Here is a 16,174-nt window from a genome sequence, read left to right as displayed (position 1 = left end):
TACATTGAATGTATCTAGAGCATTTTGATTAACAGGGTGCTTGCTATAAGCAGTTAGTTTAGGGATAGCTGCTTTATATTACATAGAAAGTAACCAAGCAGCAGTGTTGAGAAATGGCAGTGATTTTCTTCTAGATGCATTGGCAGTATATTTTCTATCTCTTACTTTTGACATGCTGCTTTGTTTTTTTCTGCAATGTTAAAGGACAATTCCTATTTAGCAAAGCAATACTGCCACAGCTAATGTTGTATAACATATAAATAACTGATAGAGTATAGTTCATGCACATTGGAATTTGATAGTATAATTTAATCATGCACCTATATTATAGCAGAAATACAGTTTAGGTTCAGATGTAACATTTCTCTTTATCAGCACACTAACCATCTTTTCCTAATTTATCTCTGTTTCTCTCTGTAGTATACATTCACCTTCCAATATAGCCTATAATAAGTCAGTAATGTAGAGTCCAAACAACTCAAGGCCTCTCCAAACTCAAGCTAACAGGCATACTTTGTACTTTACTCAGAGCATGGGAATGTGGGATAGACAGGTATTTCTATTCTTCTATTTTACTCCATGTGTCTAATCATATTCTAGCAATCCAACTTTCAGTAATCTTTATCTTCCCTCCTTTTGACCACCTAGACATTGAACAGTGCTCTCCTTGGCACTCGATCAGTCTCAACCATCCTTTCATCCGTGTAGAGTCTGCTACCCGTAAGCATAGTCAATAACGAAACTGTAAAAAGCAAGAGTACCTGCACAAGAGGCAAGCATGATTCTGCCATATTATCAGCCCTCTATGATTAGTTTTGCACTAAAGTTTTTGACTAAATGTAAAAACTGTATTAACTAACTTGACATATAACATCATACTTGTTTCCCACTATAATATGCACAGGAAAGGTATGCACACTAGATTGATTGGATGTAGTTAGCAGTATCCTGTTGTCCATGGCAGCTAATTTGTCTCTATAAAATAATTCACCTCAGCAAAATAGTTTTGTTAGTACCTTCACTGGTTTAATTGATAACCACCTCACACATTTTATCTCCACTCACATTCCAACTTCATAGTGAGGCTGTATTCTTCCTTTCCACACAGGAAAGAGTGAAGCCAATACTTAAGTACTAAGCAGATCTTCTATTCTTAAAAGCAATATTCACAGAAATGTGCATGTAATGAAACTTCCTATCCAGTGCAAGGAATTAGATCTGACTCTCCTGGACTTTGCAAACTTTCCAGATTGATAGGAAAAAGCTAGCTCATTTCTATTGTTAACAATATAACTTACCCAATATTAGGGCTTCCTTACAGATTGTTTTTATTTTTTCAAAAATAATGTTAGAGCCAGGTGAAACCCACACATTTTGTCTTTCGTACCCCAAATTCCTACGTGCTCCTTCCTATTTTACAGTTATATACACTAAACTCCTCCTATATAGATACCCAGTGAATATAAGCTATTTTTATTTTATTTTATTTTAATTTAATGTGAATACAAGCTCACTAACCATGCTAAACTCACCCTACACATTCCACACTCTACCAAACTCTACCACTTGGTGCAACCCCATGCCTTTTCTCTATCACCTCCTATCATTATATTGCTAACAAGCTACATCTAACACACACCCAAAATGCTACCAAAACAAAATCTACTACTATCCCTACTAGCATGTAACACACACTCAAAATGCTACCCAAACAAAAACTACTACTATTCCTACTAGCATCTAACACACGGTAAAAATGCTACCAAAACAAAAATTACTACTATCCCTACTAGCATCTAACACACGATCAAAATGCTACCAAAACAAAAACTACTACTATCCCTACTAGCTCTGTTTTCCTACATGACCAACTATCATATCACTCCACTGTCCATATATATTCCTTCCTCAGACACACAAACAACTCAAGAACATTTATCAAACCCCTCAGTCTTTCTATCTTCCCATCTCTGTCAAGTAATCCATTCAGACTTGTTTCAATACCGGTATCTCAGGCCATTCTCTGATCATGTAGCCCAGGCTGGTATGACCCTGACCTTGAGCATCATCTTACCCTCACCTAGAATGATGCCACAGTACAAAGACAAAATGATCGATTTTAACAATTGGCTAAAATTTTGGTGTCATTCAAAGGGGATCCAGTGTCTGTCAGCCTGGGATGACATGCGTGACAAGCCACGTTGCTTCGCTAGGGACGGCTTGCACCTGTCACCACTGGGCTTTCGGATATTGGCAAAGGCTCTTGCCACCCCCATAGTGCCTTTTTTAGGCAAGGCTCAAAAGTCAAACCCACCCCCATAGACAGCACAAGGAACAAGAAACTAAGGGTAATGCTGCTAAATGCCAGAAGTCTTAACCTCAAGATGCACACACTCGAAGCTCTCCTCAGTATGGAGAACATCGATATCTGTGCAGTGACAGAAACCTGGTTCAAGGCTCCAGAGAGCACCCCAGCACTACCAGGCTATACCTCGTATCATGCTTTTCGGCCCCAAAACCCAGACCGAACCACAAAAGGAGGGGAGTTTCCATATTTATCAAGGATATCCACACCTCCAGGTTAGTGGCATTGCACGAAGTATCGGAGACCATCCATGTGCAACTAACAGTGGGCAAGACTGCTTTTCAGTTTATAGCATCCTACAGACCACCCTCTCAAAGTCAGGAATCCCATTTGGCCTTCCTGAAAACATTGGAGAACATGAAGATCTCTCCGAACACCATTATATTGGGCGACTTCAACTACCCAAACATTGACTGGGAGCACTACTCAAGCCCCAGCACCTTAGCCCAAAGATTCCTGGAAATTATAAACTCAAATGCTATGGAACAACTAGTCACCACTCCCACAAGAGGGGACAACATACTAGACCTGATCATTACCAACATGGGGACTCTATGTTCCACACCAGAAGTATATCCCTCATTGGTAAGATCAGACCATAAATTAATTTCACTGGATGTCCACATCCCGACCCCACCCCCAGCCAAGAAAACCACAGTGAAAAACTTCTCAAAAGCGAACTTCTCACTTCTCAAAACCGAAGTGGAATCCTTCAAGGCCCCAGGGCCAGTGGAAACTACAGCCCAAACTGCAGAATCCTATATAAATGCATTCTACGGACATCTCCAGGAATGCATGGATCATGCTATCCCAAACAAAACCAAGACCAATCATCCAAAGGCAGGCGTCCAGTCTGGTGGACCCCTGCCATAAATAAACTGTACAACAGAAGGAGGAAGCTACTACATGATAGAGCAAAATCCCTAATAGGGAAGGCACCTCTGATCAGTACTAGCAAAAAATTACGATCCCTCATAAAATCCTCCAAGGCCAGCTTCGAGAGAAAAATTGCACAGGACACCAAAGACAATCATAAGGCTTTTTTCAGTTATGTTAGAAACCTGGGATGCAACTCCCAGACTTGTTCTGAGTTGATTCAAAAAGACAAAAAATACACTGAACCCACAGACATCGCCAATATCCTGGCAGATAGGGTCAGTGCAAACTTCTCCACCCCCCCCCCCAAAAGAGCAAGTATCTATCCCAGCAGAGGGCTGCCTCCCAAACATCTCAGATGCTCAGGTGAAGGCTGCCCTCTCCAAAGCAAAAAACACTGCTTCCATGGGACCAGATGGCGTCCCAGGTTGCGTCCTACATGAACTACAAGAGGAACTAATCCCTCAAATAAAACAGCTAAACAATCTCAGCCTCACTACAGGATATGTGCCCACAGAATGGCGTACAGTAACAGTGGTCCCACTCCACAAAGGTGGAGCCTCTACGGACCCTGGAAACTATCGCCCCATAAGCCTGACTAGCTTAGTCTGCAAGGCTATGGAGAGGATCATCATGGAGCTCATAAACAAAGACATTGGGGACCTACAGACACTAGATCCCACCCAGTTCGGCTTTGTCAAGGGCAGATCCTGCCTTTTGAACCTGGTTGACTTCTTTGAAACAGTCACCAAAGCCATAGATGAAGGGAAGGTAGTCCACACAGCCTATCTGGACCTTGCAAAGGCATTTGACACAATACCCCACTCGGGCATCATAGATAAGCTATCCAGCTTAAATATAAACCCCTATGTCACAAGATGGATTGCAAACTGGCTCAAAGACAGAACCCACAGAGTGAGAGTTGCTGGAGCCATGTCAGACTCAAAACAGGTCACAAGTGGCGTCCCACAGGGTTCTGTCCTGGGACCACTCTTGTTCGGTATATACTTTTCCGAGGTACAGGCAAACGTGGGAGGACTATGGCTCACCAAGTTCGCAGACGACTGCAAACTGGGCGCCATTATCAACTCTCCAGCTGACACAAACATCCTTCAAAAAGGTCTCACAGAGACAGATAACTGGTGCCAGCGCCATGGTTTAAAGCTAAATGCCAAAAAATGTATAGTCATACCCTTTGGCAAAAACAACGTGCCCACAAATTACCACATAGGTGGAAACCCATTAAGTACAGAGAAAGTTATTAGGGACCTGGGGACCCAAGTTGATAGCAATCTCTCCTTTGAAAACCACATTGCCAAAGTGGTTAGAAAGACCTTCTACATAGCCCACCTCATCACGAAGGGTTTCACATCTAGATCAAGAGAGGTAATCGTGCCCCTTTATTCATCCCTCATCAGGCCCATCATAGAATACAATGCCCCTTTTGGGATGTACCCGACACCTGCAGCAATTAGAAAGACCCCAAAAGTATCTCACCAAGAGAATCAAGGGTCTCAAATAGATGCCATATGCTGCTCAGTTAAAAAAAACTCCAGCTCTACTCAGTTGCATACCGCCTACTTCGAGGCGATCTATGCCTGACATACAAAGCTATGTCAAATCCAGAATTAATGGACATGCTCCACCTCAGTAAATCTAAATCCCTTAGAGCCACACGCTCGAGGGACTTGAACCTCAGCACAGAAATAAATAGAACTTGCTGGAGGGACAGGTTCATAACCCAGAGGCTCCCTTCACTCTGGAATAGAATTCCAGTTCATGTGAGGCAGAGCATCTCACTGAATCTCTTCAAGAAGAATCTCGATAAGTGGATGGGGGATCATAGGTTTGTCCCAGGGATTACTCCCGTGTCACTATTAGACAGAGGCACAGTAAACTAAACTTTAAAAAGGGCACAGTATACTCAAATCAAGGGGTGGCGTAAGCCATACAGAATCGGGCTAGGCTTATAATTGTCCCAGGGCAGATAGCCTAGTATGAACCTATGAACCTATGAACCTATATCTTAATGCCTCCAAAAAAACTAAACTAACAAGTAAGTGGTTACAGACTTCTATCTGTATATACCCCACACTATGAATAAATGGAGACATCCACCCAAATCCCAGTCCACTTAGCAAACAACCAACTTTAAAACCAATTCACCATCAGGTATCTTAACAAGTATCCCACAAACTAACTCCAAAACAAATATCCCACAAACTAACTCCAAATCCCACCTCCTCAGCCTAAACATGACCCTAAGAAGGATGTGTAACAAAAGCCATGATGTTTACACTTGCTTAGCTACCTATTACCAAGACATAGTTTTTGCTATGGAACCCTGGTTAAAAAAGAGAACAAGTGATAATAAAATCATTCCTCCTGGTTATAACATAGTCAGGCTTGATAGATAAAATAAAAGAAACAAACAAAATAAAAGAAGATGCAGTTTTACATACAAAACTCCTTCAGTATCACATACTTCTCTCAAGAGATACCTACATTTGGCAATGCAAAACTTCTAACAACACTCCTCAAAGTAAATCCCACAAGATCAGTTTACATTTCTGTCATCTATGCTCCACCGGACTCCAACATCACTACAGCAGAAAACATCCTCTGTTGGTTATCCCACAACATTCACCATGAAACTATAATACCAGGTGACTTAACATAGATTGGCAACACATAAACAATAACACCTCTGCCGAAGACTTTAACTTATACAGCCTTAACCAACTGATGACCTATACCACCAGATCCAACAAAACACTAAGAGCCATTCAGCCCTAGACTGGATTCTTTTAAACAAACCTAATAACTTAAATAGTACAGAATGTTTACCAGACATTTTGAGTGATCACCTTCCTACTTCATAGTATCATAGGAGGTTACTAGGCTATTGGCCCTGAGGCCCTTATAAGCCTAGCCAAGAGTTTAGCTCATGTTTAGACAAATCAGCACCTGATGCCCCTGTCCAGCAGGGACATGGGTGGAATCCCAGCGGTATATTTGCTGTTTCCCATCCAGTTATCCAGGTTAGACTTAAAAAGGGGTAAAGAAATACTCTGCTTGATGTGGAGTGGGAGTCTATTCCATAGTCTTGTTGATGTCACAGACCAGGTTAAGGCCGCGCATGTGGGTTACTCGAGTGGAACTTGACTTGCGGATATGCAGCAGTCCCATCAAGGTGGGGTCAGTGAATGCCTTGTATGCCAGACAGAGGTCAACTCTGAGGAGTCTGTATGAAACTGAGTAGAGGGATAGAGCTTTTAGCCTGTCTGTGTATGGTAGATGCTTGAGGCTTTGGAGTCTCCTGGTGAGGAACCTCTGTGGTCTCCCCAACTGCTGCATGTGCTTTGTGAGATACATGCTGAAAGGGGCATTGTACTCAATAATGGGCCTTATAAGGGAAGAATAAAGGGATATTATGATCTCCTTGTCCCTGGATGAGATACCCTTAGTTATGAGGTGGATCATGTAGAAGGCTTTCCATACAATGGAAGCAACATGGTGGTCAAAAGTCAGGTTGCTATCAACCTGGGTGCTCAAATCCCTCACGACTGATGGAGTGCGTAGGACGTTATTAATTTGATAATTTGTGGGGACGTCACTCTCCCCATAGGGGATGATGATGCATTTTTTGGTATTCGGCTTGAGGCCATGTTTCTGGCACCAGTCATTTGTCTGAGTGAGACTGTCTTGGAGGATGTCCACATCACTAGAGGAATTGATGACAGCTCCCAGCTTGTAGTCATCTGAAAACTTAGTCAGCCATAGCCCACTGTTTTTGGCCTGCACCTCAGAAATGTATATCCCAAATAACAGAGGCCCCAAGACCGAACCCTGGGGTATGCAGCTTGTTTCAGGTCTATGGCTTGAGGTGGCTTCCCCAATTTTGACTACGTGGGTTCTGTCAGTGAGCCAGTTTGCTACCCATCTGGTTACATATGGATTGATGCCTTGTTGAGAGAGGTTATCTATTAATCCCAAGTGGGGAATAGTGTCAAAGGCTTTGGCCAGGTCAAAGTAGGTGGTGTGCACAGTCTTTCCCTCATCCATAGCTTTGGTGACTATCTCAAAGAAGTCAACCAAATTTAGCAGACATGACCTCCCCTTGATGAAACCAAACCGTGTGGGATCAAGTGTTTGGAGGTTGCCAATGACCTTGTTGATGAGGTCCATGATAATCTGTTCCATGGCCTTGCAGATCAGGTTAGTTAGGCTGATGGGTCTATAATTTCCCGTATCGGTGGACACTCCATCTTTGTGTAAAGGGATGACAGTGGCTGTCCTTCACTCAGCTGGGATGAAGGCAGTACTCAGGCTTTAGTTGAATAGGGTGTCTAGTGGTGCTGCAAGTTAATGCCTGAGTTCATGTAGGATGCAGCTTGGGATGTTATCGGGTCACATGGAGGTGGTATTTTTTGCCTTTGAGAGAGCAGTGATGACTTGTTCCATAGATATAAGGGAAAGGGGGCAGGTACTGGGGATGTCTTGATTTACTGATGGGGGGGGGGGGCAGAGGGGTAAAGTTTTCCATGAATCTGTCAGGCAGCAAGTTTGCTATATCTACGGCATTTGTATATATGGTGTCCTTGACCACCAGTTCTGAACAGATCTGGGTGCTTCCTTTGAAGTTGCAGACATATGTGAAGAAGGGTCTTATGATTGTCTCTAGTAGATGTGACCAATTTGGACTTGAAATTTGCTTTGGAGGATTTCACAAGTGCTCTTATTTGCTTGTTCAGGCTAAGGAGACATTGCTTCAAATTGGGCACCTGCTCCGTCTTGGTCTTGGACAACAATTTTTTCCTTTTGTTATAGAGTTTATTTATTGCATGTCCACCAGACAGGTTTACTCTCCCTTGGAAAGAATGATTTAGTACTGTTGGGTATGCCTGATTCCATGCATCTATATAAATAATCCAAGAAAAGGAATGCTTCGTGCCAAAAGATTCACCCAAAATTATTTCGAAAATTTATTCTTATCCACAGTCACATTAACGCATTTGAATACAACCATAAAAAAATTGCGTTTTCGTCTCAACAAGTGGGACTTCATCAGATGACAACCATTAATTCATTCCTTCATTAAATACTCTAATTCATACGTAATTAATTCCTTTTACCAATGGGGATAACTTTCAAAATTTCAAATAGACAAATCAAAACAATTCTAGCTACATAAATATTAATGCTGTTACTAAATAATGTATTTATTAAAAACAAGTTAATTAAAAACATTGTGTTTAATTATTATTATTTACTCTATAAACTTCTTATAAATTTCATTATAGACTCTTTATGTTAACTCATACATTCATTAAAACTAATAAAAACATGTTATTTAAATATAGCAGCGTTTCAAATAATAACTTAAATAAATATAGGAAAAAAGTAGTGCAATAACGCCATCTAGTGTAGAAGACTATCATTGTATCAAATCTTATTAGATTTTAGTCTTAATATTGACCCTATAGATAAATACTCATTTAATCCAGGAGTCCTGCCTGCGTCTAAACTAATCTGCCACCAAAGTTCCTTGCTCTCAAGTATGTCCTCCCATGCACCTCCCCTAATATCGGGGTATATCTGTTCTAATACAAAAAATAGGAAAGTTGCTTCTTGACAAATTTTAAAGTGCTTATACAGTGCATTAGTTTCTTTTTCTTTTTTGATGTCATAGGTGTGTTCATAAACTCTTTTTTTCAAACTTCGCTCAGTTTTTCCTACATAGAATGACTGGCATTTCTGACACACCACTAGATAGACCACCCTTTGTGTTTCACAATTAAAAAAATGTTTACTTACTATTTTTCTTTTCCTACTTTCTATGTATACTTCTTCTTTGTTCATTATGTATGGGCATTGTGGGCATCTCCCACACTTGAATGTACCTGTCCTTCGAGTATATCCTTCGAGTACATTAAATGTACAAAATAATGGCCGCTCTACCACACAACACACACACACACACACACACACACACACACACACACACACACACACACACACACACACACACACACACAGTTACCTCTCAACTGTACAGAATTTTGCTGAATGTCCTGACGTTTGCTTCATATTTTTGGTCTATTAATCATAGAATTTTGGTTTTCTGGCAAATCATTGAGGGCTGAAGTCAGAAAAAAATAGACATTTGAGTTTCAGACTTTATACCCTAGAGAAAATTCATGCTAATGCAAAATATGTTATTCTATCAACTTTCTAAATTTGTAAGAGCAATATTTAAAAAGTGTCCCTATTTTGGGCCTTTGTGCCCCACTATTTATGGCTTTGTCCAGATTTCTTGTTGTTAGAGTTTAAGAGATATGACAGACACACACACACACACACACACACACACACACACACACACACACACACACACACACACACACACACACCCTGATCGAGCAATCCTAACAAAGGAACAAAAATAGGGACTGATTTTCAACATTGCTCTTATAAACGTAGTTCTTTTATATTTAGGATAATAACTATATATAAAACTTTATACACTGTTATCTTCATTTTAGGGGTCAAATAGGTTTTGTGGCTCCCGGTGAATTTAGTTTGGTGAGAGAGGGGCCAAAATGGCTCTTTTGATAGTGAAGGTTACCCCTGTCCTGACCTAGATGGTAGTAGTAAAAATAATCAGCCCTACCACCTGCGTCAGAAGTTACCAAAACCAAGAGAAGCAAATCATATACAGCCAAATGCACAAACCTTTGACAATTCTCCAAAACAATACAGTTGGAATATATTAAAATCCATGACACTAAATAATGCAAGCTCACCCTTTAACATCTTCCTACAAATTCTTGATAATTTAGCTCCACAAAGTAACAGAAGAATTAAATCCAACCATATATCTTGGCTATCTTAGGAAACAAAATATAACTTACACGGATTACTCTTTTTTTCTATGTGAGAAATTAATACTACTAGGCAAATGTCTTGCACCTTATATTGTTATTATACTCTGACATTTGTCATTACCTATCCGACTGTGCCTTTGCTGTAAATACGCTGTTTTTTTCCCTCTGAAATGCTAGATTGTACTCTTATATTATGTGAAATGTTGCTTGTCTGAATATATGGAGCCTTCCTTGTGATATTATACTCTGATATATAGGTCATTTCTCGTGTTGAAATGTGTCTTTACTATACTTATACTGTTTCTTTTTTAATCTGATATGCTAGATTGTACTCTTATATTATGTAAATCTCATATGTCTGAATATATGGAGCTTTTCTCCCCGGGCATCCACTGAAAATGGGCATATACCCAGTCGGACTATCCCAGTCAACAAGTGTAAAAATAAATAAAATAAAATAAACTTATGCTCCTAATAGACAAGGCATGGAAAGACAGGCACAGGAATAGAACTCAAGCCTCATTTCAGACATGTACATACCGCAGAAGCCTCATAAAATACCACATTAAACTCAACAAAGAAAACTTCCATACCAACCTTCAATTCAAATTCCAAGTCAACCCAAAACTTTTTTGCTCGACCCTAAATAAACTTTTATGACTGGGCCAAACCACCACACCACCCCCCTCAACTAGCAACACCAAAGATCCCATCCCCGCATAATTTAACTCCTACTTTATTCACATAATACAGTCCTTATCCAACAATAAAACCAGCAGATCGCTCACACTACCCTGCACTAGTCCCCACCATCCATAACTGTTTGACTTTAGCTCTATACATACTTGCACCACAAGAAAGCTTCTACTGAAGCTAAAGCCAGCCTCTTTAGCCCCATACCAACTCCCAGGGGGACTACCTGAACCTTGTGGCTGATGACATTACTCTCGCAGTTTCTATCTAATAAAAAGGTCCATATCAGAAAACTACATTCCACCTATCAGGAAATAATCCTACTTTATATTTTTACACAAAAGAAATCCATTGATGCATTTCAATAACTACAGGCCAATTGCTATCCTATTACCACTGCCAAAAATTCAAGAAAAATGCATCCACTCTCAAGTGATGCACCACTGTATTTCTAATAAACTTCTAACACCAAATATGGATTCAGACTTGACCATAGCACATCTGTACTCATAAAATTTCACCAATACTATAAATCAATATAGAAATGATGGCAAGCTAGTGGCTCCTGTTTTCTTATACCTATCAAAGGCAAAACATTCTCCTAGAACTTGCATCAGTTGGCCTCTCCCATCCCTCCCTCTCTTGATTCACTAGCTACCTCTCTGAAGTAGAACAAGGTGTCAGACAACCTTCTCATCCTTTCCATCAGTAATCATTGGAGTCCCATGGTGATCCATACTCAGTCTGCTTCTCTTCAATGTCTTTATTATTAAGCTTCCTACCATCACTCACTCAGCCAGTACTGTACAATATGCTGATGACTCATCTGTGAGATGTGCAACTCCTTCCCTAAAAAATCACACTTAATACTTAATCCCTGTAAGACAAAGCTAATGCTTTTACCCCAAAAGCGTATCTCAATCAAAAGCAATCATTTAACACAACCTCCGTCAACAACACCAAAATTAAAATAATAACCCAAACCAAGCTTCTAGTCATAATTATAGATGACAAACTCAGGTTTGACCAGCATATCCTTTAATCCATTAAAAAAACACACCAGAAATGACGCTGTCTCTATAGGGCTAAGGCATAGGAAGAGAAGGAAGAAAACCATGGGAAAAATTAGGAGGTGCAGCACCCAGCAGGATAAAAATACTCTCATGAAACTAAACAAACAACGCAGGGACAAATAAAGTCTACCAAAGCCAAATTTGGGGTAAATATCGCCTCCTAGGCCAAGGGTAACCACAAGACATTCTTTAGCTATGTCCACAATCTCAAAGGCAATACACAATTGTGTGCAGAGCTCATTGTAAATGGAGCCACCCATACTGAGCTAGAAGATATAGCAAACCTACTGGTTGACAAATTTAGCTCCAACTTTACCCCTCTCTCCCCTCAACCTTCCCTCAAGAAATACCATGAAATATAACTCCCCCTGCTATTACTAGGGAACAGGTCCTTAATGCTCTCTCTAAGGCCAAGCACACTGCATCAATGGGCAAAGACAATATCCCAGGATACCTTATAAATAGCATGAAACATGACCTATCAGGCCCTCTGGAATTGCTGTTTAACTGTAGCCTCCAAACAGGGTCGTACCTCATGAATGGATAACAGCAAAGGTCATCTCTCTGCACAAAGGTGGCCCATCTACAGACCCTCAGAAGTATGGACCCATAAGTCTCACTAGTGTTATATGTAAAGCAGTGGAAAGAATTATCATGGAAATGATAAGTAGTGATATAGTAAACCTCCAGATACTGGACTCAACCCAGTTTGGGTTTGTCAAGCACAGGTCATGCCTAATCAACCTGGTGGACCTCTTTGAAAAGGTCACCAAAGCAATGGATGAGGGCAAAATTGTTCACACTGCTTGCCTTGATCTGGCTAAGGCACTTGACACAATACCCCACTTGGGCATTGTTGACAGACTCAAGAGGTTAGGTACAAACCCGTATGTCACCCGGTGGAGAGCCAACTGGTTCACAGAAAGTATCCAGGAAGTTAGAACTGGGGGGTCCACCTCTGCAAAGAGACCAGTCACAAGTAGAGTCCATCAGGTAATTGGTCTTTGGACCGTTTCTTTCTGGCATTTACTTCTCAGAAGTCAAGACCAATGTCAGTGGTCTCTGGCTGGCAAAATTTGCAGATGATTGCAAATTAGGAGCTGTCATTGAATCCCACACTGACACAAATGTTCTCCAGGAAGGACTGACACAAACAAACAACTAGTGTCAGAGCCATGGAGTAAAACTAAATGCCAAGAAATGCATAATAGTATCCTTTGGGAAGTCATCCACCCTTAGTAACTATCATATTGATAACACACCTCTTAGAGTTGACCCATTAGTTAGGGAATAAGGGACACACATAGACAGTAATCTAGCCTTTGACCATCACATGTCTACAGTAGTGAGGAAATCATTCTATGCCGCGCAACTTATAAACATAGGTATGGCATCTAAGTCCAAGAAAGTTATTGTTCCACTGTATTCGGCATTTATCGTACCTAGCATTGAGTACAATGCCTCCTTCAGTATGTACGTAACCAGGCATATCCAGCAATTGGAATGTCCACAGAGCTTTCTCACTAAAAGATTATGGGGTGTATGTAAAATGTCCTAAGCAGACTGCCTCAAGGCTCTATCCCTGTATTCTGCCTCCTACAGGTTTTTGAGGGGAGATCTATGCCTGGCATACAGGGCACTGTCAGACCCCACTTTGATGGACCTCCTGTATATCCACAAAACAAACAGCACCAGAATTATCCATTCTAGAGACTTAAACCTTGTCTGTGATATAAATAGGATCTGCTGGAGAGACAGGTATCTATCCCAGAGAACACTCCATCTCTGGAACAGGTTCCCTATCTGTATGAAGCAGAGTTCCTCCCTAACCCAATTCAATTGCAACTTAGACAAATGGATGTGGAACAGGAAACGCATCCCTGGTTTGGCACCTATGTCTGTAATGGACACAGGCAACCTGTAAATGGTTTATTTCCCAGGCACCTGCTTGTAAATGTTTCATCTCCCAAGCCCCTGTTTACACTCATCAAGGGTATCAGAACTTGTTAGAGATTTGAGATGCATGGCTAGGCGTAAAAAGGCTCTTGTGGTCATTAGCCTAGTAAACACCTATGATCCTACGAACCTGTACCTTACAGACACAGCAAGGTCAAGAGAAGCCCCAGTGATTAAATAAAGCCAAACATGGGTAAATCCTGATATACCCACAAACAGGAGTGGATGATTGTTTATTTCTAAAATGCCATTATTGAGAAAGAAATTGCACACCTTTCTTATATAATATCTTCATATACATAATGGCACTTCAGTCCTATTTTGCTTTGTCTTCTGTGGATAATGTGCTACTGTGCATGCATATGAGACTTCTGTTCACACAGAACATCAGTGCAGTACTGGAGAAGGAAAGGAGAAAAGAGAATCCTCATCGCTGTTTTTTTATGTTTGAAAGGTCAACGTTTTACGAGGGACAGTAGACAAATACAAGGAAAATCAGTATGTTTTCCCTTCTCTAGTTTTGCAGAGCATAGATTTTTCTCATATTTTGTTGTCTCCCAGCCATATGCAAATAAAAAGCCTGGCTGCTCAATAGTACTTCAGTAGCCTCATTGCTGTTTTTTTATGTTTAAAAAGTCAGGGTTTTATAAGGGACAGTAGAGAAATAACAAAAATCAGGTATGTTTCCCTTTCTTTAGTGTTGGAGAACAGAGATTTTTCTCATATTTTGCTGTTTCCTGGCTATATGCCAGTAAAAAGTCTACCTGCTCAATAGTACTTCAGTAGTCTGACTTTTTTCTATTGGTATATCCTCAATTAATAATGGACACCCTCATTGGGCAGTACAGTCAGTGTGCTTATTTTTGAATAGCAATGAGCAGTGATTATATAATTGCTAATCATCCTAACATTATTTCTCAAATTGCCATTCATCCCCTTCCTTCAGTGACCATTATCTAATCAGCTTCAATATCTCTCCCCACATAAGCAAAATCCCTCCCTCCCTCCCTCATATCATTCCGGAATATTCCCCAATCCAACATTCTCAAATTAAAGACAATTCTGACCTCATTAGACTGGTCTCCTATTCTCTGTTCTACTGAAAGTAACCACTGCAACAGTCTCCTCACACAAATTCTCACTAACCTCCAGGACTCACTCTTTCCTAAAATCCCATAACTTTATAAACTCCTAAGAACAGCTGGTTTACGTGCAAACTCAAAGCCTCCTGAGTCTCAGAGGCTATGCTTTACTAAGGCAATATAATAAGCTAAGAAATATAGCTAAACAGCAAACAGGTGACATAAAAGTCACATTATGAAAAAGCATCAATCATCCCTTCTCAACTCACCTAAAAAAATCACATAAAATGTCTGACAGGCCGTACTAAACCAGCTAAGACCCACTCTTCCTCATCTCACCTCACAACTACTGGCTTCATCCTCTACTTCAGTACATTTCCCATCCCTGATTCCAATAATAACCCCCACATCTCCCTCTAAACTCTCTCATCCCTCTATATTTCCGCTGTGTATTGAAAAACAAAGCGAGACACATAGCATCACTACTTGACGAAGAAATCACTGACACTCCTGCTGGTCTTGGTACTTTACTCCCATGGTTCTTATTGCTCTGTAAGAACTTCATAGCCCACCCTTCACATTCATAATCTCTTCCAAACTCAAAACATCATGCCTGATATTTGGAAAACAGACATTGTAACCCACTCCCCAAGAACTAACTCTTCCCATGCTTCTCTATTCTTCCCCTACTTGATAAAATCCTTGCAAAGTAGTTTACAATCAACTCAGACATTACATCCCCAATGTTATCGACTATCTTCAAAACAGCATGGCTTTTGGATTGCTAGGAGTAGTCCTACAGAACTCTGGACACTGGACACTTACTTATAACATCCTCCTGGTATGGACAAAGGTCTCATCATCTTTATTAACCTCACCAGAGCTTTTGATCTGGTTGACCATAACAGTCTGTTAGATCACCTAACTGAAAATGGAATTAGCCCAGATACAGCTCCCTGGTTTAAAAATGATCTTTCCAATCAGTACTTCTCTGTTCAGTTTTAGAATACCCTCCCTGCTTCCACCCCTGTCTTTAAAGGAGTTCTCAGAGCTCCATTCTGCCACCAACCCCCTTTTTTCCATTTTCTTTAATAAACTACCACTTGGCCACCCTCACTTCTTTCTCTAACTTTATGATAGTGACATAATCATATTTTGCTCAAACCTGACCCCCTCACCCATACAACAAATACAAGTTGACTTCCTCCTGCTATCAAATGGCTTAATAACAAAAGCTAATTA

Source organism: Protopterus annectens, chromosome 8.part0 (assembly GCF_019279795.1).
Source record: "Protopterus annectens isolate FY-2018-M chromosome 8.part0, PAN1.0, whole genome shotgun sequence".
Lineage (NCBI taxonomy): Eukaryota > Metazoa > Chordata > Ceratodontiformes > Protopteridae > Protopterus > Protopterus annectens.
Note: the sequence above shows the minus strand (reverse complement) of the source record.